Source organism: Arachis hypogaea, chromosome 16, assembly GCF_003086295.3.
Source record: "Arachis hypogaea cultivar Tifrunner chromosome 16, arahy.Tifrunner.gnm2.J5K5, whole genome shotgun sequence".
Classification (NCBI taxonomy): Eukaryota; Viridiplantae; Streptophyta; class Magnoliopsida; order Fabales; family Fabaceae; genus Arachis; species Arachis hypogaea.
In genome coordinates, this window is record NC_092051.1 from 116773406 (window position 1) to 116799690 (window position 26285).

The 26285-nt window shown below is 38.4% G+C and overlaps 2 non-coding genes across 2 annotated transcripts; one reads left to right on the forward strand and one right to left on the reverse strand.

Annotated features, from left to right (window-relative positions):
- Positions 1–10957: 10957 nt before the first annotated feature.
- On the forward strand, positions 10958–11065 carry LOC112761748 (small nucleolar RNA R71). The gene has a single exon (XR_003182127.1). It is a non-coding gene; the product is annotated as a small nucleolar RNA R71 (small nucleolar RNA).
- An 11176-nt stretch (positions 11066–22241) lies between these two features.
- LOC112760466 (small nucleolar RNA R71) lies at positions 22242–22349 on the reverse strand. The gene has a single exon (XR_003180904.1). It is a non-coding gene; the product is annotated as a small nucleolar RNA R71 (small nucleolar RNA).
- Between the last annotated feature and the right edge of the window lie 3936 nt (positions 22350–26285).

The following is a 26285-nucleotide window of genomic DNA, read 5'->3' on the forward strand; positions in this document are numbered from 1 at the left end:
GTGTTAACTTAAAGGTTTTCTTACTGTCCCAAGCTTTATCGTCTTCTTTGAATTGTGACTTGTCTGCTTTCCAAGCTTGGCGAAGTTCCTCATTATCGATCTGGCCTTTTGCTTTTTCACAGAATTCAGCGAGAGTCTTTGGTTTGGCGACTGCAATGGCCTCCTAGAACTTGCTCAGTCGAAGGCCGCTTTTAAGAGCATGTTGGTGGACTTTAGGATGGAGATCTGGAATGCTCATTGCCACCTTTGTGAAACGGGTCATGTAGTATTTCAAATTTTCATGCTGACCTTGCTTGATTGTGTTCAGGTAGTCCGAGTCGTGGAGGTAGATGGCAGATCCTACAAAATGATCTTCGAAAAGCTTGGCTAGCTCTTGAAACCGAGAAATAGAATCTGCAAGCAAAGAACAAAACCAATCAAGTGCATGATCATCTAAATAAGATGGAAAACAACGACATAAAACAGGATCAGAATCACCATTTACGATCATTATTGATCTGAATTTTTTGAGGTATTTCTTCGGATCTCCCAACTCGTCATAGGGGGTTAGGGTCATTGGGAGAGTAAACCTTCGTGGCAATTCAAAGTTCATAACGTCAGTTGTGAATGGTCTGACAGAATTGTATGGCTCTTTATTTTTGTTTTCTTGCCGAGCTTCTTCGTTTCAGGGAGGGCGAGTCTCTTGAACCCGAATAGTTTCAGAGACATGAGTTGGGTCCGATTGATGTTCCTCATCTTCGGATTGTTCACAGTGATCGTTATTATTTTTTATTCGGGCATTATTCAGTTCAGCAATTTGATCTGCCATTCTTTTATTTTCTACTATCATGCGCTAGTTTGCTTCTGCCATTCGTTGGTTGGCTTGTTGCAATTTGGCTACCATCCAGAGAAGCTTAGATGATGAAGGCGGGTTTGCATCAACCATGGACAAATTGGTTGGTAACGGGGTCAAGAAAAAGGGGAGGGCTTTATATTTTCGGCCCCACGGTGGGTGCCAATTGTTCTTACTTGAGTTCTAGGTATAGCTCGGCTTCGTTGAACTCTGTCGCCGGGCTCCTGAATGTTCCACTCCGAGCTTATTCTTGAAAGAACGGATTCCTCGGGATGAACGAACAACAAGGGGGGAGATACCTGCAAAAGGCACTCCAATGCTTAAGTTAGTACTTGTGTGTGGTATCTTCAAAGAAAAGGAGTATTTCGCATACCTCAGACGAGTTCCCTTGTTTTCGTTTATAGTAGTCGTCCGAGGTATCCATAATTTGTCCGTTACCGAGTTATAGGAGTAACGTTTTAAGGATCATAACGCTTTGATCTGATTAATTGTGATTCTAATTACCACCTATAACTTATAAGCCGAGCCTTTCGTAATCGATTTGTAACAGTTATATCACCTTCAATTCTGGATGTCTCAGACCCCAGCAAATTCAATTGGGCATTTAGTACATTCAAGCAGTTGGAACTAGCGGTGGAAAAATATAAAATCAAGAAGCATGAAACTTGTGGTGGCTGCATGTTCACCCTGATGGTAAGTTTAATTGTTAAACTGCTTGTATATCCTACTTACGTTTATGTTGCACCACTAAACCTTTTAACCTTTCCATCCAGCTATTGTACTTTCAGCGACTGAAGGATAGTCCACTAGATCGATATCAAGAACTAGAGGCATGGGTCACCGCATAGACTGCAGCAGAACTTGAAAAGAAGGCAACTAATGTCCTTGCTCAGATACTAAAGTAGAAGATTTATTCTTTATTCTTTTACTAACGATTTCTTCCGATGGAATTTGGATGATTAATTTCTAACCCATTTGATCTTGACCAATTAGGGTTGCATCGGAGATAAGGCAAAAGTGGGTAAGGAACCCAAGCTTGGAACAAAGAAGAAAGGTGCACACTCTGCATCTAAACAAGGAAGCCTAAAGATGGAATGCAAGACTGCAGCGGTGTACAAGGTAATTCGCCTATTGAAATTTAAATTACTTACAACATGCAAGCTATAGGTGGTTAGATTACATGCTAATTTGATGTGTTTATTTGTAATTGAAAAACTAGAGCCATGTTCCTTTATCCTTTGGATGTTTTGTAAGGTTAAGATTATTGTAATTGTATGTCGAAAATGGTATGGTTATTATTTGCTTTTGTGGATGCATCTAACTAAGGAAGCAAGGAGGAAACCTTTAAAAGACAACCCCCAAAGACATCAGAAAAACCGTCCTTGAACCCAGTTCAAACAAAACTACCAAAAAGCCGTACAGCGGCACAAGAGATGAGTGCATGTTGTTGTGCATATAGGTTGATTTCCTGACACAGTAACTCGAATTTCTAATCAATTTTGTTGGAGTTGGATTTCGTATATCTTTTGTTTTATGTCAGTTGTGTCGGATGTTCGTTTTATATTGTATGAGAATGGTTACTGACGCAGTAATGTAGATGTTAATCTTGGTACCAAAGTGGCCTATTTTGTTTATTGAATTTCTTCCTCTCGTCCTTATTGTGTGTGAAATTTATAACATGTTATTCATTTCATTCTTTTTACCAGTTCAATATTTACAACCAAGGAAACCAGGAAAGGCATGCAGAAAAAGCTGCCCATTGTTAGAGGCAAATCGTGCAGAAGCAAGACAACATCACCTGTAGAGCAAGCTGCCCTAAAGCGCAAGGAGACACCTGTAGTTATTCCCAACTTTGATGATGAAGATAATGATTTGATTACTAAAAGAATGTGCCATTTGTTTCAGAACAACTAGAACCCACATGGTGAGAGCCCAAGAGATGACCTCACCCAAGAGATGACGAGGTCAGTGTTGAATAGCTAAATAACAATGAAATTCCGTTGGAGGCGCAGGAAACGGATCCAGTAACACCATCAGCAGCACTTATTCAACATACTGGATACGATTTTGACAGGCAAGTTCTATGGATTAAAACCTGATGCAGTATCCAGAAGTTGAAGAAATATTGGTAAACACTGAAGAAGATCGGTACACAAAGGCCGATAAAGATGGAAACCCTCCAGACCGTGATGCCAAAGAATTCACGTTGTCACACACTGAGCCCAGGAAAGCCTAGCTTTTCTCTTGGGTTGACTCAGCTTGAGAAGTCACTGATCCCATCCCCTATCACATCAGTACATTTGAGGCTTAAGAATGTCAGGTTGGGCGAGCATAAGGAGAAAAAAGTCTGAGTTTGGATTCTGAACTCGTCCCTCGATAAAGAGCAAGCATTGGCAACCTACAAAGGTAGGCCGCATCTTCAGTTGTTGAGAAAAGATCTATGGACGTTGAAAGCACATGGTTGGGTCAACAACAACATAAGTGACTGAACTCCATGTTGAAGTTAACCTCATTGTGTTGTTCACATTTAATATCATGCATGTAAACTTTACCACGCAGATCATGCAATAAATGTGCTACACATTCAACGATTCACGGGCTATAAGATTCAAACGTGGTTTCTACTGCGTGTGTCTAGGAATATTGGTATAAATACTATAATTTTTTTTGCAATCTTACAGTACCTGTTGCCGTACTGACTGCTTCTTTCATAACAGAAAATGGTGACACAACAGCATAACCTGGATTCCTTCAATAACGGGCCAGTTTTGGTGTTTGTGGGGTTGGGTCTAAACTTCGAAGAGGATACCAAGTTCTTCAACAAAGTCGATGCAACCACGAGAAAATGGGTGAGACATCAGTCTGTTTTATGTATTTCATGTTATACCATATTCAGATAAGTTGAACATATTTATCCAGGTTAATTGTTCTGCCTAATTTGCTAAGTTTGTCTCGAATATGCTAAAATTTGCTGGCTGTGTTTTCTTTACGGACTTATTAAATCATACTTATTAATTTTAGGAGGGGTTTGGATGTTCAGTTCACCATGAGATAGGATGATTGTTTCAGTTGAGAAGGGTATGTTCATTTTATCCATACTCTGACAATTTCATTGATTGGTTATACATGCAACAGACTGGTAGGTTTTTGTTGTAATCTGAAGTGGTTGTCACATATCTTGATTTCAATTAGGTCCTAGCAATCGCAATGGGAGTTAACTGATTCAGATACGGTACATTATGATGCATGTAATACGATGCAGTCAAGTATTGAATGTTTTGTACTTTGTGAATTTTTATTGCAGTGATTTATTCCGATGTGTTCACAAGGCCATTGGTGGCTGTATGCGTTTGAGGTGGTAAGGAAAAAGGTGTTGGTAATTGATAGTTTGCATGCTGAACAACCCGATGATTGACGGAAAAAACTCGATGCATATTGATGAGCGGATATTTTATACGCTTTTTGGCATCATTTTCATATAGTTTTTAGTATGTTTTGTTTAGTTTTTATTAAGTTTTTATAGATTTTAGTGTTAAATTCACATTTTTGGATTCTACTATGAGTTTTTGTGTTTTTGTACAATTTCAGGTAATTTCTTGCTGAAATTGAGGAGTTGTGGTGCATGGAATTGCGATCTTCAATGGCGCACATAAACTTGGTACGCACGTTCATAATCTCAATTCTCTTGTCACAACTCCGCACAACTAACCAGCAAGTGCACTAGGTCGTCCAAGTAATAAACCTTACATGAGTAAGGGTCGATCCCACGGAGATTGTCGGTTTGAAGCAAGCTATGGTAATCCTTGTAAATCTCAGTCAGGCAGATTCAAATGGTTATGGAGATTTGATAATATAATAAAATATAAAATAGGATAGAGATACTTATGCAATTCATTGGTAGGAATTTCAGATAAGCGTATGGAGATGCTTTGTTCCTTCTGAATCTCTGCTTTCCTACTGCCTTCATCCAATCATTCATACTCCTTTCCATGGCAAGCTGTATGTTGGGGGATCACCGTTGTCAATGGATACCATCCGTCCTCTTAGTGAAAATGGTCCAAATGTGCTGTCACCGCACGGCTAATCATATGTCGGTTCTAACTCATGTTGGAATAGGATCCATTAATCCTGTTGCGTCTGTCACTACGCCCAACACTCGCGAGTTTGAAGCTCGTCACAGTCATCCCATTCCAGATCCTACTCGGAATACCACAGACAAGGTTTAGACTTTTCAGATCTCAAGAATTCTGCCAATTGATTCTAGCTTATACCACGAAGACTCTGATCTTTCGGAATGGAGGCTAAGAGATAAACGCTCAAGCTAAGGTAGAACTGAGGTGGTTGTCAGGCACGTGTTCATAGGTTGAGAATAGTGATGAGTGTCACGGATCATTACAATCATCATGTTGAAGTGCAAGCGAATATCTTAGAATAGGAATAAGCTTGAATTGAATAAGAAAACAATAGTACTTTGCATTAATTCATGAGGAACAGCAGAGCTCCACACCTTAATCTATGGTGTGTAGAAACTCCACCGTTGAAAATACATAAGTGATAAAGGTCCAAGCATGGCCGAATGGCCAACCCCCATAAAAGTGATCTCAGAACATAAACTATTCAAAAGATCGGTCAAAAGACGTGAAATAAATCACTAAAAGTAGTTTTTATACTAAACTAGTAGCTAGGGTTACAGAAAATGAGTAATTGATGAAGAAATCCACTTCCGGGCCCACTTGGTGTGTTCTTGGGCTGAGCATTGAAGCTTTCATGCGTAGAGACTTCTTTTGGAGTTAAATGCCAGTATGTAGCCTATTTCTGGCATTTAACTCTAGTTTGCAACCTGTTTCTGGCGTTTAACTCCAGAATAGGGCAGAAAGTTGGCATTTGAACGCCAGTTTGCATCGTCAAAAATCGGAAAAAGTATGGACTATTATATATTGCTGGAAAGCCCTGAATGTCTATTTTTCAACGCAATTAAGAGCGTGCCAATTGGGTTTCTGTAGCTCCATAAAATCTATTTCGAGTGCAGGAAGGTCAGAATCCAACACCATCTGCAGTCCTTCTTCAGCCTCTGAAACAGATGTTTGCTCAAGTCCCTCAATTTTAGCCAGAAAATACCTGAAATCACAAAAAAACACACAAACTCATAGTAAAGTCCAGAAATGTGATTTTTATTTAAAAACTAATAAAAATATACTAAAAAACTAACTAAAACATACTAAAAACTACTTAAAAACAATGCCAAAAAGCGTATAAATTATCCGCTCATTACAACACCAAACTTAAATTGTTGCTTGTCCCCAAGCAACTGAAAATCAAATAGGATAAAAAGAAGAGAATATAGTATTAAATTCCAAAATATCAATGAAACTTAACTCCAATTAGATGAGCGGGACTAGTAGCTTTTTGCCTCTGAACAGTTTTCGCATCTCACTTTATCCTTTGAAGCTCAGAATGATTGGCATCTATAGGAACTCAGATTTTAGATAGTGTTATTGATTCTCCTAGTTCAGTATGTTGATTCTTGAACACAGCTACTTTATGAGTCTTGGTCGTGGCCCTAAGCACTTTGTTTTCCAGTATTACCACCGGATACATAAATGCCACAGACACATAACTGGGTGAACCTTTTCAGATTGTGACTCAGCTTTGCTAGAGTCCCCAACTAGAGGTGTCCAGGGTTCTTAAGCACACTCTTGGATCACGACTTTAACCGCTCAGTCTCAAGCTTTTCACTTGACACCTTCACGCCACAAGCACATGGTTAGGGACAGCTTGGTTTAGCCGCTTAGGCCAGGATTTTATTCCCTTGGGCCCTCCTATCCACTGATGCTCAAAGTCTTGGACCCTTTTTACCCTTACCTTTTGGTTTAAAGGGTTACTGGCTTTTTGCTCTTGCCTTTTGGTTTAAAGAGCTATTGGCTTTTTCTGCTTGCTTTTTCTTTTTCTTTCTCATTTTTTTCGCATTTTTTTCTGCAAGCTTTTGTATTCACTGCTTTTTCTTGCTTCAATAATCAATTTCATGATTTTTCAGATTATCAATAACATTTTTCCTTTTTCATCATTCTTTCAAGAGCCAACAAATTTAACATTCATAAACAACAAATTCAAAAATATGCACTGTTCAAGCATTCATTCAAAAAACAAAAAGTATTGCCACCACATCAAAATAATTAAACTAATCTCAAGGATGAATTCGAAATTCATGTACTTCTTGTTCTTTTGTGTTTAGAACATTTTTCATTTAAGAGAGGTGATAGATTCATAGGACATTCATAGCTTTAAGGCATAGACACTAGACACTAATGATCATGTAGTAAAGACACAAACATAATTAAAACATAAGGCTCAAAAACTGAAAAATAGAAAAATAAGAACAAGGAGATTAAGGAACGGGTCCACCTTAGTGAGGGTGGCGTCTTCTTCCTCTTGAAGAACCAATGGTGTTCTTGAGCTCCTCTATGTCTCTTCCTTGCCTTTGTTGCTCCTCCCTCATAGCTCTTTGATCTTCTCTAATCACATGGAGAATGATGGAGTGCTCTTGGTGCTCCATCCTTAGTTGTCCCATGTTGGAACTGAATTCTTCTAGGGAGGTGTTATTTTGATCCCAATAGTTTTGTGGAGGAAAGTGCATCCCTTGAGGCATCTCAGGGATTTCATGATGAGGAATTTCCTCATGCTCTTGTTGAGGTCCATGAGTGGGATCTCTTGTTTGCTCCATCCTTTTCTTAGTGATGGGCTTGTCCTCATCAATGAGGATGTCTCCTTCTATGTCAATTCCAGCCGAATTACAGAGGTGGCAAATGAGGTGAGAAAAGGCTAGCCTTGCCAAAGTGGAGGACTTATCAGCCACCTTGTAGAGTTCTTGAGGTATAATCTCATGAACTTCCACTTCCTCCCCAATCATGATACTATGGATCATGATGGCCCGAACCACAGTTACTTCAGATCGGTTGCTAGTAGGAATGATAGAACGTTGGATGAACTCCAACCATCCTCTAGCTACAGGCTTAAGGTCCGGTCTTCTCAATTGAACTGGCTTGCCTCTTGAGTCAACTTTCCATTGAGCTCCTTCCACACATATGTCCATGAGGACTTGGTCCAACTTTGATCAAAGTTGACCCTTCTAGTGTAGCGGCGTGCATTTTCTTGCATCATTGGCAAGTTGAACGCCAACCTTACATTTTCCGGACTGAAATCTAAGTATTTCCCCCGAACCATTGTAAGCCAATTCTTTGGGTTTGGGTTCATACTTTGATCATGGTTCCTAGTGATCCATGCGTTTGCATAGAAATCTTGAACCATTAAGATTCCGACTTGTTGAATAGGATTGGAGAGAACTTCCCATCCTCTTCTTCTAATCTCTTGTCGGATCTCCGGATACTCGCCCTTTTTGAGCTTAAAAAAGACCTCAGGGATCACCTTTTTCTTGGCCACAACTTCATAGGAGTGGTCTTGATGGACCTTTGAGATAAATCTCTCCATCTCCCATGACTCAGAGGTGGAAGCAATTGCCTTCCCTTTCCTCTTTCTTGAGGTTTCTCTGGCCTTAGGTGCCATTAATGGTTATGAAAAAACAAAAAGCAATGCTTTTACCACACCAAACTTAAAAGGTTTGCTCGTCCTCAAGCAAAAGAAGAAAGAAAGGGGTAGAAGAAGAAGAAAATAGAGGAGATGAAGGGGAAGTGTGTATTCGGCCAAGGGGGGAAAGAAGTGTTTGTAATATGTGAAAATAAAGTAGTGTTGAGGGGTTTATATAGGGTGGGGGAAGGGTTAGGTTTTGTGTATTAGGGTTGGGTTTGGGAGGGAAAGGATTTTTGAATTCGGAGGTAGGTGGGGTTTTTGGGGAAGAGTGGATGGATGTGAGTGGTGAAGAGTATTTGGGGAAGAGATATGGGTGTGATTGGTGAAGGATATTTGGGGAAGAGTGTGAAGAGGAGAGAAGAAAGGTGGGGTACGTGGGGATCCTGTGGGGTCCACAGATCCTGAGGGGTCAAGGACTTATCATCCCTGCTCCATTTAGGCGTGCAAAACGCCCTTATAGTGCAATTCTGGCGTTAAACGCCAGGTTGCTGCTTGTTTCTGGCGTTTAATGCCAGCTTTTCTCCCATTCTTGGCGTTAAACGCCAAGTAGATGCTCTGTTCTGGCGTTAAACGCCAGTCTGGTGCTTGTTTCTGGTGTTAAATGCCAGCTTGATGCTTCTTTCTAGCGTTTAACGCCAGTCTGCTGCTTCTTACTGGCGTTTAAACGCCAGTAAGCTCTTCCTCCAGGGTGAGCTGTTTTTAATACTGTTTTTCATTCTGTTTTTGATTTTTCAGTTGTTTTTGTGACTTCACATGATCATCAACCTAAAGAAAACATAAAATAGCAATGGAAAATATATAAATATAATTAATAACATTGGGTAGCCTCCCAATAAGTGCTTCTTTAATGTCAATAGCTTGACAGTGAGCTCTCATGGAGCCTCACAGATAATCAGAGCATGGTTGGGGCCTCTCAACACCAAACTTAGAGTTTGGTTGTGGCCTCCTAACACTAAACTTAGAGTTTGAATGTGGGGGTTTTGTTTGACTCTGTACTGAGAGAAGCTTTTCATGCTTCCTCTCTATGGTTACAGAAGGAGACCCTTGAGTCTTAAATGCAAGGTAGTCCTCATTCAACTGAAGGACCAACTCTCCTCTGTCAACATCAATCACAACTTTTGCTGTGGCTAAGAAGGGTCTGCCAAGGATGATGGATTCATCCTCATCCTTCCCAGTGTCTAGGATTATGAAATCAGCAAGGATGTAAAGGCCTTCAATCTTTACTAGCACGTCCTCTTCTAGTCCATAAGCCTGTTTTATTGACTTGTCTACCATCTCTAGTGAGATTTTTGCAGCTTATACCTCAAAGATTCCCAGTTTTCCCATTACAGAGAGTGGCATGAGGTTTATCCCTAACCCCAGGTCACACAGAGCCTTCTCAAAGGTCAAGGTGCCTATGGTACAAGGTATGAAGAATTTTTCGGGAACCAGTTTCTTCTGAGGTAATGTCTGTCTCATTAATGCACTCAGTTCATTGGTGAACAAGGGGGGTTCATCCTCCCAAGTCTCATTACAAAATAACTTGGCATTCAGCTTCATGATTGCTCCTAGATACTTAGCAACTTGCTCTTCAATGATGTCTTCATCCTCTTCAGAGGAAGAATATTCATCAGAGCTCATGAATGGCAGAAGAAAGTTCAATGGAATCTCTATGGTCTTTGTATGAGCCTCAGATTCCTTTGGTTCCTCAAAGGGAAACTCCTTTCTGTCCAGAGGACGTCCCATGAGGCTTTTCTCACTGGGACTAACGTCCTCCTCACTCTCTCCAGGTTCGGCCATGTTGGTCATGGTTATGACCTTGCACTCTCTCTTGGGATTTTCTTCTGTATTGCTTGGGAGAGTACTGGGAGGAGTTTCAGTAATCTTCTTACTCAACTGATCCACCTGTGCCTCCAAATTTCTAATAGAGGACCTTGTTTCATTCATGAAATTTAGTGTGGTCTTGGATAGATCAGAGACCATGGTTGCCAGGCCAGAATGGCTCTGTTCAGAGTTCTTTGTCTGTTGCTGAGAAGATGATAGAAAAGGCCTGCTATTGCTAAACCTATTTCTTCCACCATTGTTGTTAAAGCCTTGTTGAGGCTTCTGTTGGTCCTTCCATGAGAAATTTGGATGATTTCTCCATGAAGGATTATAGGTGTTTCCATAGGGTTCTCCCATGTAATTCACTTCTGCCATTGCGGGGTTCTCAAGATCATAAGCTTCTTCCTCAGAAGATGCTTCTTTAGTACTGTTGGAGGCAGCTTGCAATCCATTCAGACTTTGAGAAATCATATTGACTTGATGAGTCAATATTTTGTTCTGAGCCAATATGGAATTCAGAGTATCAATTTCAAGAACTCCCTTTTTCTGAGGTGTCCCATTGTTCACAGGATTCCTCTCAGAGGTGTAAATGAACTGGTTATTTGCAACCATTTCAATGAGTTCCTAAGCTTCTGCAGGGGTTTTCAGATGAAGAGATCCTTCTGCAGAATGGTCCAATGACATTTTTGACAACTCAGACAGACCATCATAGAATATACATATGATGCTCCATTCTGGAAGCATGTCAGTAGGACACCTTTTGATCAGTTGCTTATATCTTTCCCAAGCTTCATAGAGGGATTCTCCTTCCTTTTGTCTGAAGGTTTGGATTTCCATTCTAAGCTTGCTCACCTTTTGAGGTGGAAAGAATTTGGCCAGGAAAGCACTGACCAGCTTATCCCAAGAGTTCAGGCTATCCTTAGGTTGTAAATCCAACCATGTTCTAGCTCTGTCTCTTATAGCAAAAGGGAAAAGCAGAAGCCTGTAGACCTCAAGATCAACTCCATTGGTCTTGACAGTGTCACAGATTTGCAAGAATTCAGCTAAAAACTGATGAGGATCTTCCATTGGAAGTCCATAAAACTTGCAGTTCTGCTGCATTAGATAAACTAATTGAGGCTTAAGCTCAAAGTTGTTTGCTCCAATTCCAGGGAGTGAGATGCTTCTTCCATAGAAGTTAGAAGAGGGTGCAATAAAGTCACCAAGCATCTTCCTTGCATCTCCACCATTGTTATTAGCTTCGGCCATGTCTCCTTCTTTTTCGAAAATTTCTGTCAGGTCCTCTCCAGAGGGTTGTGCCTTAGCTTCCCTTAGCTTCCTCTTCAGAGTCTTTTCAGGTTCAGGATCAGCTTCAATAAGAATGTTCTTATCCTTGTTCCTGCTCATATGAAAAAGAAGAGAACAAAAAAAATATGGAATCCTCTATGTCACAGTATAGAGATTCCCTTTTGTGAGTAGAAGAAGAGAAGAATAGAAGAAGGAGAAGAGAAAAATTCGAACACAGAGAAGAAGATGGGGTTTGAAATTTTGAGTGGGAGAGGAGTGTTAGTAGATGAATAAATAAATAGAGAGATGAGAGAGGGAGATTGAATTCGAATTTAAATTAAAACTAAAAGGAAAATATTTTTGTTTTTATTTTAATTATTAGTTAGTATTCGAAAATTAAGAAGGAAAATTAAATTGAAATTTAAAACAATTAGTTAATGAAAAGAAATTTTGAAAAAAGAGGTTAGTGATTTTCGAAAATCAGAGAGAGGAAAGTAGTTAGATAGTTTTGAAAAAGATAAGAATTAAAATCAATTAAAAATCAAGTAGTTAATTGAAAAAGATTTAAAAATTAATTTTGAAAAGATAAGAAGTTAGAAAAGATTTTGAAAATTAAGTTTTGAAAAAGATATGATTGAAATTTATTTTCAAACAGATTTGAAAAAGAAATTTAAAAAGATTTGATTTTGAAAATTGAAGTTGATTACTTGACTAACAAGAAACTAAAAGATATGATTCTAAAATTTAAAGATTGAACCTTTCTTAATAGGCAAGTAACAAACTTTAAAATTTTTGAATCAATCACATTAATTTCGAAAAAAATGAGAAAAAGATTTTGAAATCATTTTGAAATTTTTGAAAATATGAAAAAAAAATGAAAAAGATTTTATTTTTGAAAAAGAGTTGAAAAAGATAGAATTTTTAAATTGAAAATTTGAATTGACTCATAAGAAGCAACTAAATTTTAAAACTTTTTTACTAAATCAATTCAAATTTTCGAAATTTATGAGTGAAATAAGGGAAAGATAATTTTTTTATTATTGAATTTTTAATGAAGAAAGAGAAAAACACAAAAATGACAAAAAAACATGAAAATTTAAGAACATTGCATACAACAGCTAAATTGATGAGAAAGACAAAGAAGCTCTTGTGATAATAAGTTGAAACCTCAGTCCAAAAGATTAGACATGGCTTTACAGCCAGACAGGCTTCAACAGATCATCATGAAACTCTAGAATTCATTCTCAAAATTCTGAAGCCATAGAATAATTTATTTAATTTATATTTTTAAATTTTTTTTGAAAATTTTTCGAAAAATAAAAAGCTTAAAAATAAAATAAAATTACCTAATCTGAGCAACAAAATGAACCATCAGTTGTCCAAACTCAAACAATCCCCGGCAACGGCGCCAAAAACTTGGTGCACGGAATTGCGATCTTCAATGGTGCCCATAAACTTGGTACACACGTTCATAATCTCAATTCTCTTGTCACAACTCCGCACAACTAACCAGCAAGTGCACTAGGTCGTCCAATTAATAAACCTTACGTGAGTAAGGGTCGATCCCACGGAGATTGTCGGTTTAAAGCAAGCTATGGTCATCCTTGTAAATCTCAGTCAGGCAAATTCAAATGGTTATGGAGATTTGATAATATAATAAAATATAAAATAGGATAGAGATACTTATGCAATTCATTGGTAGGAATTTCAGATAAGCGTATGGAGATGCTTTGTTCCTTTTGAATTTCTGCTTTCCTACTGCCTTCATCCAATCATTCATACTCCTTTCCATGATAAGCTGTATGTTGGGGATCACCGTTGTCAATGGCTACCATCCGTCCTGTCAGTGAAAATGGTCTAAATGCGCTGTCACCGCACAGTTAATCATCTGTCGGTTCTCACTCATGTTGGAATATGATCCATTGATTCTTTTGCGTTTGTCACTACGCCCAACACTCGCGAGTTTGAAGCTCGTCATAGTCATCCCATCCCAAATCCTACTCAGAATACCACAGACAAGGTTTAGACTTTCCGGATCTCAAATATATTGCCTGATGATTCTAGCTTATACCACGAAGACTCTGATCTTTCGGAATGGAGGCTAAGAGATAAACGCTCAAGCTAAGGTAGAACGGAGGTGGTTGTCAGGCACGTGTTCATAGGTTGAGAATAGTGATGAGTGTCACGGATCATCACATTCATCATGTTGAAGTGCAAGCGAATATCTTAGAATAGGAATAAGCTTGAATTGAATAAGAAAACAATAGTACTTTGCATTAATTCATGAGGAACAGCAGAGCTCCACACCTTAATCTATGGTGTGTAGAAACTCCACCGTTGAAAATACATAAGTGATAAAGGTCCAAGCATGGCCGAATGGCCAACCCCCATAAAAATGATCTCAGAACATAAACTATTCAAAAGATCGGTCAAAGACGTGAAATAAATCACTAAAAGTAGCTTTTATACTAAACTAGTAGCTAGGGTTATAGAAATTGAGTAATTGATGAAGAAATCCACTTCTGGGCCCACTTGGTGTGTGCTTGGGCTGAGCATTGAAGCTTTCATGTGTAGAGACTTCTTTTGGAGTTAAATGCCAGCCTGTAGCCTGTTTCTGGCATTTAACTCTGGTTTGTAACCTGTTTCTGGCGTTTAACTCTAGAATAGGGCAGGAAGTTGGCGTTTGAACGCCATTTTTCGTCATCAAAACTCGGGCAAAGTATAAATTATTATATATTGCTGGAAAGCCCTAGATGTCTACTTTCCAACGCAATTGAGAGTGCGCCAATTGGATTTCTGTAGCTCCAGAAAATCCATTTCGAGTGAAGGGAGGTCAGAATCCAACAGCATCTGCAGTCCTTCTTCAGCCTCTGAATCAGATGTTTGCTCAAGTCCCTCAATTTCAGCCAGAAAATACATGAAATCATAGAAAAACACAAAAACTCATAGTAAAGTCCAGAAATGTGATTTTTATTTAAAAACTAATAAAAATATACTAAAAACTAACTAAAACATACTAAAAACTACTTAAAAACAATGCCAAAAGCGTATAAATTATCCGTTCATCAAGTTGAAGCAAAAGTCTGATTCAGAGACAGAGAAAGCATTATAAATGTTGTCCGAATCTGACCTCTGTGCACTCGAAAGAGCTTTTCTGAAGCTACAGAATTCCAAATAGAGCGTTCTCAATGGCTATGAAAAGCTGACTTCTAGAGCTTTTCAGCAATGTATAATAGTCGATACTTTGCTTCAGATTAGAAGGCCCAAAACTGGCGTTCAACGCCAGCTTCCTGCCCCCTTTCAAGCGTCCAGCACCCAAGGAGTAGAGACCAGCGTCCAAATGCCCAAAGAGGACCCCCTAGCCAGCGTTCAACACCCTAGAGGCCTCCTAGCACGTTGATCTCATCAAAACTCAGCCTAAGCACTCACCAAGTGGGCCTCAAAAGTAGAATTTAGCCCTAAAAAGACTGATTTACCCTTACTAGTCATTAATTTAGTATTTAAGGGATTAAATTCATGTTATTCGAAGACCTTTTTACCATATTTTACACCATATTTTCGTTTACCATATTGTATTTCCTATCGGTATGAGTTTCTAAACCTCCTAGGTTGAGGGGAGGAGCCCTGCTGAGTTCTATGAATTAATAAAAGTATTACTATTTCTCTTCGATCCGTGTTTAATTTAATTCTAAGATGTATACTCGTTCTTCAACATGGTGAATAGGATGATCAATGACAATCAGCTCTGTTCATCATACTAAGACCGCGTGCCAGACAACCACTCGTGTCTACTTGGTTTCATGTGAATACGTGGCTAGAAAGCGCGAACCGCCAGCTTGATTATACATCTCTCAGATGGCTAATCCACGACTTCGTTGGGGACTTCTCGAGACACCAGTTCAGCCAATTTTCGGGGAGATTAGGGTCTCTGTGGTAGAGGCTAGAACCCAAAGGAGCATCATTTTCTAATCCGAAAGATTCGACCTTGTCTGTGGCGTTTTGAGTAGGATCACCAGAGAGAATGAACTGCTAGAACTTCACCCTCGTTCATATTGGATGACCACGACCATACGGCGTTTGATCTGAAGCAGAGGAGATTGATGACCATGGCCAACAGCATTGATCACATACAACCTGCCATAGAAGAAATCACTCACAAGTAAAGGAGACAGTAATACCAGAGTTAATTCAGAAAGACAAAGCAACTCCAATCCTTAACCATATTCCTATTACTGATTCCATTCTGATTTACATAGTATTTTATACCCTTTTTCTTTATTTACATGTCAAGTTAGTTTAGATCTCACAAACAATCAAATTGACAACCTCTTGATTCGCCTGACTAAGACCTACAAGATAACCATAGCTTGCTTCAAACTACAATCCTCGTGGGATCGACCATGATTCACTCAGGTATTACTTGGACGACCTAGTACACTTACTGGTACAGTTGTATGGAGTGTGGAGATTCGTGCACCACATATGCAATAAGATAAGACATCCCCTAAATCCTGTGAACATTGCTAATATATACACCAATAACATATTAACACGAAAGAACTCTGGCTATTTTACTGGGATGACTAATTGAAGACATGACTAAAGTGGCCATCCTCACATACAAGAACAATACAAATGGCCCAAGTTGTGCATACGCCAAAGTGCTTAAGCAACCAAACAGGTAAGTAGAATCGAAAAACACACCCAACAATGTATCCATAACGCACTTGCTGTAACATGTGTATCATCCTGATAGCACCAATCTTACTTGTTTATGTAGCTGGGATTGTGGCATCTATGCCATTAAATTCATGGAGACGTGGACTGAAGATTGTAACCTGGATGAATGGGACGATGCAAGTTTACTAGTCCTTCTAGATTTAATTTGTTATTTGCAATTCATGTTACTCTGACACTTCTAACATCGCGCTCACTATGAAAACACCATACTTGATATGCTTAGGTCTGAGATTGGAGCTAATGGTGGAAATCGTCATGAGCGCACACAATGCATCAATTGATCAGGTGCGAAGATTGTTGGAAGAAAAGGCTGAACTTATACGCTGCAACCATCCAAAAAACAAGCAAAGGGAGGTTAAATCACCATTCACAGCACCAAGCACAAGCACATTGATGCAACGGGTTGAAGGATTACCTGTGAGAAAGACCATGAAAGGGAGAAAGAAAAAGATGTACTTAATTCTAATACCACAAATACCTTTTTGACACTGTTTATGTGTTTTCAAGAGGGAGTTTTATTATAAGACATAGGGTAAAGTTTCCTAGCGAGTAACATTTATATGGTCTATTAGTTTTCGAACTCCTCTGATTTTGTTACATGATATTAGTGATGCATAAAAGCTAATAGAAAATAATCACACGTTTAAAGATAAGAGTATTCATCCGCAAACATAGTGACTCGAGCATCTAGTATTTTCTGAAATGAGAACTAGTTAAGCCGAAACCAAGCCAACAACTATCAAGGTAAGAAATTAAAATAACCATCCACATAAATAGTAAATCAAACATCCATTATATCTTACCTATACCTAATTTAAAACACTACCCACTTGAGTAACACAATAACCATTCGGATACTATTGGAAGTAACCATCTGCATACCTATTGAATCAAACATCCAGCATATATTACTTATAACTAATTATACACACTACACCAAGAGTATTACAAATAACCATCCGCATACCTAGTTAAATAAACATTTAGGGTCTCTTAGATGGTAACTAGTTAAACCAAAAGCAATTAAACAACTATGAAGGTAATATTAGTGTAACCATCTGCACACCTACTGAGTTGAATATCCAGCCATCTCCAGCCTTTGTTAACTGTGTACGAGTAAAACAAGTCAACAGAAGTAACCATCCAATTTAGATAAAAAATAACCATCTGTATACCTATTGAATTGAACATCCAGCATATGTTACTAGTAACTACGTAATCAAGCCAGCCGCATGAGTATTATACTAACCATCCGCATTCCTGGTGAACTCAAAATGACATGATTAAGTAGGATTTAACGGCATTTTAATATGCCTCTAATAATATACCCCATGTACTCAACGTATGTTGACAAAGTTTTCTAGTCTAATCACTAATGTATGCATCCAATAACTCGAAAAAAAACATGAATTCATTCAACATTAGCTTACATATAGTCAAACCACATAAAAACAGAAACACGCCGACCATGTGCAAGTAGCAAGAAGACAACAAACAGAATACCAGTTTCAAATAGGCAAACCAAAAACAAGATGCACAATCAAAAAATACACACAAATGCAAATAATGCATGTATGCCCTATGGCTAATAAACTCATCTGTCGGTTATACAGCCAAACCCGACATGTGATGCGTGAGCATCTTTTCTCTATTTTCTATTTAATTTAGATACAAATTTATTGAGTTTTAATTAAATTTTTGTATTTGAAATCTCTTTGGATGCTACTTTGAGTTGATTTGGTGTTTTAATTATTTTAGGTGATGTTTGAATCGGTTTGGCAGAGTTCGTGTGCAAGAAAAGAGAAGAGTTTGAAAACTGTCAAGCTGGCGCTAAATGCGGACCTAGGAGTTTAGCGCCAGCAACTCAGAAACGCAAGGGATCTCTCTGCCCACTAGGGCGCTAAACGCCAGCAAGCCAGAATTGAAAGGAGAGTTTCTGTCCCCTAAGGCGCTAAACGCCAAATCTGGCGTTTAGCGCTAGCAATGTGGATCCACTTTCACCAAAATAGCATCTTTAGTTGGATTTAGCTTTTAATTGTTCTATTTTATTTTATTTTAGTTATTTTTATTTACAAACAAAATCTTTTATCTTTAGAATTTATTATTTTTATTTTAGTTTCAAATCAAATTAGGTTAGATATTAAAGAGAAAAGATTCAGCCTTGCGAGGGATCTTCTCTCTTTCGCACTTTCACAATTTCTAAACCCTAGTTTTCTCTTTGAGTCATGAGTGATGAGCGGATAATTTATACGCTTTTTGGCATTGTTTTTACATAGTTTTCAGTATAATTTAGTTAGTTTTTAGTATATTTTTATTAGTTTTTAAATAAAATTCACATTTCTGTACTTTACTATGAGTTTGTGTATTTTTCTGTGATTTCAGGTATTTTCTGGCTAAAATTGAGGGACTTGAGCAAAAATCAGATTCAGAGGTTGAAGAAGGACTGCAGATGCTGTTGGATTCTGACCTCCCTACACTCAAAGTGGATTTTCTAGAGCTACAGAACTCCAAATGGAGCGCTCTCAATTGCGTTGGAAAGTAGACATCCAGGGCTTTCCAGCAATATATAATAGTCCATTCCTTGAACGAGTTGAAATGACGCAAACTGGCGTTCAACGCCAGTTTCATGCTGCATTCTGGAGTTAAACGCCAGAAACAGGTTGCAAAGTGGAGTTAAACGCCAGAAACAGGTTACAAACTGGCGTTCAACTCCAAGAGAAGCCTCTACACGTGTAAAGCTCAATGCTCAGCCCAAGCACACACCAAGTGGGCCCCAGAAGTGGATTTCTGCATCATTTACTCATTTCTGTAAACCCTAGTAACTAGTTTAGCATAAATAGGACTTTTTACTATTGTATTTAGATCTTCGGATCATAAAAAGTCTTGGTTACTCCGGTTCCCCTCTGGGGCCGAGACCAATGAACTCCATTATCACTTATGTATTTTCAATGGTAGAGTTTCTACACACCATAGATTAAGGTGTGGAGCTCTACTGTTCCTCATGAATTAATACAAAGTACTATTATTTTTATATTCGATTCAATCTTATTCCGATTCTAAGATATTCATTCGCACTTCAATATGAATGTGATGATCCTGACAGACATCATCATTCCCAACCTATGAACGCGTGCCTGACAACCACTTTCATTCTACCTTAGATTGAATGAGTATCTCTGGGATTCCTTAATCAGAATCTTCGTGGTATAAGTTAGAATCCATGGACGGCCATTCTCGAGATCCGGAAAGTCTAAACCTTGTCTGTGGTATTCCGAGTAGGATCTGGGAAGGGATGGCTGCGACGAGCTTCAAACTCGCAAGTGCTGGGCGTAGTGACAGACGCAAAAGGATCAATGGATCCTATTCCAGTATGATCGAGAACCGACAGATGATTAGCCATGCAGTGACAGCGCATTGGACCATTTTCACTGAGAGGACGGGATGTAGCCTTTGACAACGGTGATGCCTAACATACAGCTTGCCATAGAAAGGAGTATGAATGATTGGATGAAGACAATAGGAAAGCAGAGGTTCAGGAGGAACGAACGCATCTCTATACGCTTATCTGAAATTCTCACCAATGAATTACATAAGTATTACTATCTTTATTTTATATTTTATTTATCTTTTAATTATTAAATCTCCATAATCAATTGAATCCGCCTGACTGAGATTTACAAGGTGACCATAGCTTGCTTCAAGCCGACAATCTCCGTGGGATCGACCCTTACTCACGTAAGGTTTATTACTTGGACGACCCAGTGCACTTGTTGGTTAGTTGTGCGAAGTTGTGACAAAGAACTAAGATTATGAACGTGCGTATTGCGTTTTTAGTGCCATTACCAAGGAATGGAACCGTCACAATTTCCGCGCACCAAGTTTTTGGCGCCGTTGCCGGGGATTATTCGAGTTTGGACAACTGACGGTTCATCTTGTTGCTCAGATTAGGTAATTTTATTTTATTTTTAAGCTTTCTTTATTTCTTATTTTCAAAAAATACAAAAAAAATAATAATTTTCTTTTTTATTTTTCCCAAAATAATTTTCAAAAATCCAAAAAAATTAAATAAAATCATAAAACCAAAAATAAATTGATGTTTCTTGTTTGAGTCTTGTGTCAATTTTTAAGTTTGGTGTCAATTGCATGTTTTTATAATTTTCTTGCATTTTTCGAAAACACATGCATTGAGTCTCTTTCTTGTTCTTCATGATCTTCAAGTTGTTCTTGACAAGTCTTCTTGTTTGATCTTCATATTTTCTTGTTTTGTGTCTTTTCTTGTTTTTCATATGCATTCTTGAATTCTTAGTGTCCAAATATTAAAAATTTCTAAGTTTGGTGTCTTGCATGTTTTCTCTTATTAAAAATTTTTCAAAAATACATACTTGATGTTCATCATGATCTTCAAAGTGTTCTTGGTGTTCATCTTTGCATTCAAAGTGTTCTTGCATGTTTCCTTTGTTTTTATCCAAAATTTTCATGAATTGAGTCTTTTTGGTGTTTTTCTCTTTCATCATTAAAAATTCAAAAATAAAAAAAATATCTTTTCCTTATCTCACTCATAATTTTCAAAAATTTGATTTGATTTAGTCAAAAGTTTTAAAAATTTAATTGTTTCTTATGAGTCAAATCAAATTTTCAATTTAAAAATTCTATCTTTTTCAAATCTTTTTTAAAAATCAAATCTTTTTCATTTTTTTCTTTCATAATTTCGAAATTTTCAAAATTTATTTTCAAAATCTTTTTCTTATCTTTTTCAAATTCAATGTTAACATTTAATATTTTGATTCAAAAATTTTTCAAGTTGTTACTTACCTATTAAGAAAGGATCAATCTTTAACTTCTAGAATCATATCTTTTAGTCTCTTGTTAGTCAAGTAATCAACTTTAATTTCAAAAATAAAATCTTTTTAATTTCCTTTTCAAATCTTTTTCAATTTAAATTTTCAACCAAATCTTTCAATCATATCTTTTTCAAAATTTAAATTCAAAATCATTTCTATTTTCTTATCTCTACAAAAAATTGATTTTCAAATCTTTTTCAATTAACTACTTGACTTTTTGTTTGATTTTAAAAGTTTACTATTTCAATCATATCTTTTTCAAAACTACCTAACTAATTTTATATCTAATTTTCGAAAATCCCTTTCCTCTTTTTCAAAATTCCTTTTTAATTAACTAATTGTTTTAAACTTTAATTTAATTTAATTTAATTTTTCTTTTTTAATTTTCGAATTATAACTTTGATTTTAAATTAAAAAAATTATTTTAATTAATTTTCGAATTCTCTCATCTCTCATCTCCTTCAAATTAATTATTCATCTACTAACACTTCTCTTCCACCCAAAATTTGAACACCATCTTCCTCTCTGTGTTCGAGTTTTTCTCTTCCCTTCCTTTTATTCTTCTCTTCTACTCACATAAAGGAATCTCTATACTGTGACATAGAGGATTCCAAATTTTCTTCTCTGTTTTCTTCTTTTTCATATGAGCAGGAACAAGGATAAGAACATTCTTGTTGAAGCTGATCCTGAACCTGAAAGAACTCTGAAGAGGAAGCTAAGGGAAGCTAAAGCACAACTCTCTGGAAAAAATCTGACAGAAATTTTCGAAAAAAGAAGGAGACATGGCCGAAAATAATAACAATGCAAGGAAGATGCTTGGTGACTTTACTTCACCTAATTCCAATTTACATGGAAGAAGCATCTCAATCCCTGCCATTGAAGCAAACAATTTTAAGCTGAAACCTCAACTAGTTTCTCTGATGCAACAGAATTGCAAGTTTTATGGACTTCCATCCAAAGATCCCTTTCAGTTCTTAACTGAATTCTTGCAGATCTGTGATACTGTTAAGATCAATGGGGTTAATCCCGAGGTCTACAGGCTTATGCTTTTCCCATTTGCTATAAGAGACAGAGCTAGAATATGGTTGGACTCTCAACCTAAGGATAGCCTGAACTCTTGGAATAAGCTGGTCATGGCTTTCTTAGCCAAGTTCTTTCCTCCTCAAAATCTTAGCAAGCTTAGGGTGGATGTTCAAACCTTCAGACAAAAGGAAGGTGAATCCCTCTATGAAGCTTGGGAGAGATACAAGGAACTGACCAAAAAGTGTCCTTCTGACATGCTTTCAGAATGGACCATCCTGGATATATTCTATGATGGTCTGTCTGAATTATCAAAGATGTCATTGGACTATTCTGTAGGCGGAAAACGCCTGCAGAAGCTCAAGAACTCATTGACATGGTTGCAAATAACCAGTTCATGTACACTTCTGAAAGGAATCCTGTGAGTAATGGGACGCCTCAAAGGAAGGGAGTTCTTGAAATTGATACTCTGAATGCCATATTGGCTCAGAATAAAATATTGACTCAGCAAGTCAATATGATCTCTTAGAGTCTGAATGGATTGAAGGAATCATCCAACAGTACTAAAGAGGCATCTTCTGAAGAAGAAGCTTATGATCCTGAGAACCCTGCAATAGCAGAGGTGAATTACATGGGTGAACCCTATGGAAATACCTATAATACCTCATGGAGAAATCATCCAAATTTCTCATGGAAGGATCAACAAAAGCCTCAACAAGGCTTTAATAATGGTGGAAGAAACAGGTTTAGCAATAGCAAGCCTTTTCCACCATCCACTCAGCAACAGACAGAGAATTCTGAGCAGAATCCATCTAGCTTAGCAAATATAGTCTTTGATCTATCTAAGGCCACTGTGAGTTTCATGAATGAAATAAGGTCCTCCATTAGAAATTTGGAGGCACAAGTGGGCCAGCTGAGTAAAAGAGTCACTGAAATCCCTCCAAGTACTCTCCCAAGCAATACAGAAGAAAATCCAAAAAGAGAGTGCAAGGCCATAGCCTTACATGATGTGGCCGAACCCAAAGAGGAGGAGGAGAACGTGAATCCTAGTGAGGAAGACCTCCTGGGACGTTCAGTGACCAATAAGGAGTATCCCTTTTGAGGAACCAAAGGAATCTGAGGCTCAATTAGAGACCATAGAGATTCCATTGAACCTCCTTCTGCCCTTCATGAGCTCTGATGAGTATTCGTCCTCTGAAGAGGATGAAGAAATTACTGAAGAGCAAACTGCTAAGTACCTTGGTGCAATCATGAACCTGAATGCCAAAGTATTTGGTAATGAGACTTGGGAAGATGAACCTTCCTTGCTCACCAATGAACTGAATGCATTGGATAGGTAAAAATTACCTAAAAAGAAACAGGATCCAGGCAAATTCTTAATACCCTGTACCATAGGCATCATGACCTTTGAGAAGGCTCTGTGTGACCTGGGGTCAGGAATAAACTTAATGCCACTCTCTGTAATGGAGAAACTAGGGATCTTTGAGGTGCAAGCTGCTAGAATCTCATTAGAGATGGCAGACAACTCAAGAAAATAGGCTTATGGACAAGTAGAGGATGTGTTAGTAAAGGTTGAAGGCCTTTACATCCCTGCTGATTTCATAATCCTAGACACTGGGAAGGAAGAGGATGAATCCATCATCCTTGGAAGACCCTTCCTAGCCACAACAAGAGCTGTGATTGATGTGGACAGAGGAGAGTTGGTCCTTCAACTGAATGAGGACAACCTTGTGTTTAAAACTCAAGGATCTCCTTCTGTAACCATGGAGAGAAAGCATGAAAAGCTTCTCTCATTGCAGCGTCAACCAAAGCCCCCACAGTCAAACTCTAAGTTTGGTGTTGGGAGGCCACAACCAAACACTAAGTTTGGTGTTGAACCCCCACATTCAAACTCTAAGTTTGGTGTTGGGAGGTTCCAACCTTGCTCTGATTATCTGTGAGGGTTAGGGGTGGCAAACGGGCCTAAACCCGCCGGGCCGGCCCGCGTAACCCGCCAAAAAAGGCGGGCCGGGCTAGAAAATTGGGACCGCCAAATAGCAAAAGCCCGCTTAACCCGCACCGCTTAAACCGCTGGTTTTGGCGGGCTTTGGCGGGGCGGGGCGGGCTTCCCCGCCGGGCTTAGTCTTTTTTTATCAAGGGGTATTTTTATAATTTTTTTTACCAAAACCCAACTTCCCCAACCCAACTTACAAGAGAATGAAGATGAAAATTGGGTGTTTTAGATTATGTTTGTTTTGTTTTAGAGACAATATTGTTAATTATGTTTTGGATTATGTTTATTTTGCTTTGGAAACAATATTTATAATTACAAAGACTTTAATGTTTGTGAATACAAAAATTATAATTTGTTTATACTTTTAGAAATTATAATAGTTAAAAGTAAAAAACAAAAGAGATTTTTTTATATCTTTATATATATTATTTGATAGTTAAAAGTAAAAAAAAAAAAAAGAGGATATTTGGCGGGCTTAGCCCGCCGGCCCGCCAGCCCGCCGTTAGGCGGGGTGGGCTAGGATTCTAGGACCGCCTCACTAGGCGGGGCGGGGCGGGACGGGCTTCCCCGCTTGCCACCCCTAGTGAGGCTCCATGAGAGCTCACTGTCAAGCTATTGACATTAAAGAAGCGCTTGTTGGGAGGCAACCCAATGTTATTTAATCATATCTATTTTATTTTCTTTTTGTTATTTCGTGTTTTATTAGGTTGATGATCATGTGAAGTCACAAAAACTACTGAAAAATCAAAAACAGAATGAAAAATAGCATTGAAAATAGCACACCCTGGAGGAGAGCAGTCTGGCATTTAAACGCTAGAAACAAGCATCTGTCTGGCATTTAACACCAGAAACAGGCACCAAGCTGGCGTTTAACGCCAGAAACAAGCATCTACCTGGCGTTAAACGCCAGAAACAAGCTACATTTGGGCGTTTAACGCCAGAAACAGGCAGCAGTCTGGCGTTAAACGCCAGGATTGCACAGCAAGGGCATTTTACACGCCTAATTGGAGCAGGGATGTTAAGTCCTTGACCCCACTTGATCTGTGGATCCCACAGGATCCCCACATTTTCTTCTCTCCTCTTCACACCTTTTCATAACTCTCTTCCCTAAATACCCTTCACCAATCACCTCAATCACTCTTTCCCATCACCTCTTCACCACTCACATCCATCCTCTCTTCCCCATAAACCCCACCTACCTTCAAAATTCAAACTAATTTCCCTCCCAAACCCAACCCTAATGGCCGAACCCTACACCCCCTCACTCCTATATAAACCCCTCACTCCTTCTTCATTTTCACACAACACAACCCTCTCTTCTTCTCATTGGCCGAATACATCTTCCTCCCCCATCTCCTCTATTTTCTTCTTCTTCTACTACTTTCTTTCTTCCTTTTCTCGGGGACGAGCAAACATTTTAAGTTTAGTGTGGTAAAATCATAGCTTTTTATTTTTCCATAACCATTTATGGCACCTAAAGCCAGAGAAACCTCTAGAAAGAGGAAAGGAAAGGCAATTGCTTCCACCTCTGAGTCATGGGAGATGGAGATATTCATCTCAAAGGTCCATCAAGACCACTTCTATGAAGTTGTGGCCAAGAAGAAAGTGATCCCTGAGGTTCCTTTCAAGCTAAAAAAGAATGAGTATCCAGAGATCCGACATGAGATCCGAAGAAGAGGTTGGGAAGTTTTTAGATAGTTTTGGCATTGTTTTTACATAGTTTTCAGTATAATTTAGTTAGTTTTTAGTATATTTTTATTAGTTTTTAAATAAAATTCACATTTCTGCACTTTACTATGAGTTTGTGTATTTTTTTGTGATTTCAGGTATTTTCTGGCTGAAATTGAGGGACTTGAGCAAAAATCAGATTCAGAGGTTGAAGAAGGACTGCATATGCTGTTGGATTCTGACCTCCCTGCACTCAAAGTGCATTTTTTGGAGCTACAAAACTCCAAATGGCGCGCTCTCAATTGCGTTGGAAAGTATACATCCAGGGCTTTCCAGAAATATATAATAGTCCATTCCTTGCACGAGTTTAGATGACACAAACTGGCGTTCAACTCCAGTTTCATGCTGCATTCTGGAGTTAAACGCCAGAAACAGGTTGCAAAGTGGAGTTAAACGCCAAAAACAGGTTACAAACTGGCGTTCAACTCCAAGAGAAGCCTCTACACGTGTAAAGCTCAATGCTCAGCCCAAGCACACA